The sequence below is a fragment of the Petaurus breviceps genome, unplaced genomic scaffold (assembly GCF_028583685.1).
Source record: "Petaurus breviceps papuanus isolate PSGF00001 unplaced genomic scaffold, PetGlider_PUasm1.0 370, whole genome shotgun sequence".
NCBI classification, from domain to species: domain Eukaryota; kingdom Metazoa; phylum Chordata; class Mammalia; order Diprotodontia; family Petauridae; genus Petaurus; species Petaurus breviceps.
In genome coordinates this window covers 572,507-575,380 of record NW_027186297.1, presented here as the reverse complement: position 1 = coordinate 575,380, position 2,874 = coordinate 572,507, and positions in this window count along the sequence as shown.

The following is a 2,874-nucleotide window of genomic DNA, read 5'->3' as shown; positions in this document are numbered from 1 at the left end:
TCTCTCTCTGCCTTTGTCTCTATCTTTCCCTTTCCCTCCTCTTCTCTTCTCTCTGTCTCTGTCTGCCCCCTCCCCCCGTGTCTCCCTCTCCCTCCTCCCTCCCTCCCTATTCTTCTCTCTTCTCTTTCTCCCTCTTCCTCTCCTCTCCCTTCCTCTCTACCCCCTTCCTCTGTTTCTGTCCCTGTCTCTTTCCTCCCCTCTTTCTCCCCCCCACCTCTTTCCACATCGTGTTTATGCATGTATCTACATGCACTACGTATTTTTATGTATTTGTATATACAAGCTGTATTGTGCAGGTGGTGTGAACGGGGCTTGGGAGCCGCCTGGAGGAGGGGGATGTGGGTGAGGGACCCGGCAGAGCCTCCTGTACAGCTGTGCCCTTGGGCAGTGGGCCAGATCTGGGCTCTCTCTGGTCTGCACCCATAGACTTCAGCAATGGGGATGCTGGTGTTATCTGTGGCCAGGGGGGTGTGATAGCATGAGGCTTTGGTCCTGGGCCCTCCAGCCCTGGCATGTGCTCACCACGTGCCAGGTCCCAAGCTTGGAGCGGGGCACACACAGACCACACTGAAGCGAAGGGGCTTCTGGTGCACCCAGACACCTCCGGGGCTTGGGAAAAGCAGGACAAGCTGGGCTGCGATCCTGCTTCTTCCTGCGCCAACGGGGTGACCCTGTGAGCGCTCCTTTTCTTCCTGGAATATCATTTTCTGTATCTGTGATGAGGACAAAAATAGCCTCTGCCTCCCAGGGCTGAAGGACATGCCTGAGATGGGGGGGAAGCCTGGCCCTGTAGGCAGAATGGAGGTCTCTAGCCTCGCTGGGCCTTCCTGCCCAGCCCCAGGGTCCCCAAGGCCTCAGGGCCAGAACTTCGGGAGGAGCCCCTCTCAGGGGTCTGCCCCAGGGTCCTACTACCAAGCCATGAAAGGCAATCCCAGGGGCTCAGCCCACAGAAGTCATCTCACACACCCACTGGCGTTCCCTGCCCTGGCCTCCACCTCCTTCTTCAGGTTTGGCTCTGAACTATTCTGGGCTGCTGCCAAAAGATCCAATCCATTCCTGGAGGATGAAGATTTTTCCAAAGAACAGGCCCCAGGCTCTGAATGCCTGCTCCAGAGAAGAGGCCCCCACCTAGACCGAGTGCTGACAGCACCCTGGGAATGATGGCCTGGCCCTTCTACCTCCTCCACCCCCCAGGCCTCTCCTTGGGTGCAGATGGAAAGGACTTCCATGGGCTCACTCCAAAGGCAGATGCGCTCTGGGTTACACTGGAGATGTCCAGTGCTGGGCCTCCCATCAGCCTTCCCTGCTCCGTGAATTGCCTCTGCCTGTGTTGGGGTTACTGTCCTTCACCATTGTTATTAGTAATCATGACGCCACAGTCTCCTGACACATGCCCAATGAAGCTCGGTGGGCTCTAGCCAGCCCTGGGACGCCCCTGGAGAAAGCAGCTTCTGACCAAGACCAAGAGAGCCAGCGGCGACTTAAGCGATCCGGGAGAGGAAGGCCCGCTTTGGCATGTTCTCAGGCTAACTGAATTGGGTGCTCCAGCCCTGGCAAGGCAAGATCTGCCAGCGAACCAGCAGGAATGTTCCAGGGTGGCCAGACCCAGGCCTCCCTTAAGGCAGTGGACTTTTCAGATGCTCAGGGTGGGGGGAAGGCTTTGTCTCTTGTTTAAAGAGCTCAGGCCTTGCTCACCCTTCACTTTTTCCACAAGCTCCAAAACAGGCCCTGATATGGAGGGCTTGACTGATAGGTTAGCAGGATGACTGGAGCATTTCACAGACACATCTGCTGCTGACATGACCGTCCGTGGTATTTGGGGTCAGGGACCTCATGGGCAAGGGGAAAGAAATGAAAAAAAATCTCATCATGACAGAGCTGGAAGGAACCTTAGAACACGGGCATTTCCTGTTCTAAGGGCCCTCCCAGCTCTGGCATTCTGTGTTCTGAGGCCCTAAAGTCCCTCCTCCCTATAAAATACAAGACTATGTTCTAAGTTCTTTCTTCTGGCCTTTTCTGTTCTATGTTCCAAGATCGCTTCCAGCTCTGCTCTATGTTCTAAGACCCCTCCCCACTCTGACATTCTCTATTCTATGCTTGAATAGACTTTGGGATGTGGGATTTAGAGCATCCCAGGCGGGAAAGGCTTAAGAACATGGAATGTTGGAGGTGGGTGGGGCCTTGGAACACCAAATGTCAGGGATGGAGGAGGGAGCTTAGAATGCAGCATGTCAGAGATCTAACAAGAAAGAACGTTAGAGCTGTGAAGAACCTTAGACCCCAGTGTCAGAGTAGGGAGGGAAGGACCTTGGAGCTTGGACACCCCACTGAGCACCGTCATTGTATGAGGGAGCTCAGTCCAGAGACATTGTGTGATCCAGCCGACGGACGCCTCCCAAGCACTCAGAGTCAGGGCCAGGCCCAGGCTTCCTCCTCCAGCATGAGCTGAGATGACCAGGCAGCCTCAGTTTCCACACCTGGTGTGGACGCTGGCTAGCTGGGAAAGCAAGGCCACTCCCCTCCCTCTGCCTGCCTCTCACTGTGCCGGGCCTCCCTTGGGAGGTCAGTCCTCCATGCCGCCTCCATCAGCCCTGTCCAACGGGACTCTTTCACACTCCCAGGCAGAGAGACAAAGGTCCCTCAGTCCTCTCTGCCTCGCCGAGGCCTCACCAAGGCCGGACATGTCTTTTCATCACTACCCTCTGGCCTTCCTGGAATAGGAGATGGTGCATTAATGGGGGTTTATCAGATGGGAGCTAAGCTAACAGAGAGGAGGGATTCTGGGACATCATTAGCCATTGCCTGTGAATAAGGAGAGAGCTGTCCATCACAGCTGGGACATTGCCAGGTTCTGGCACTGGCCTGGTGCTGAGG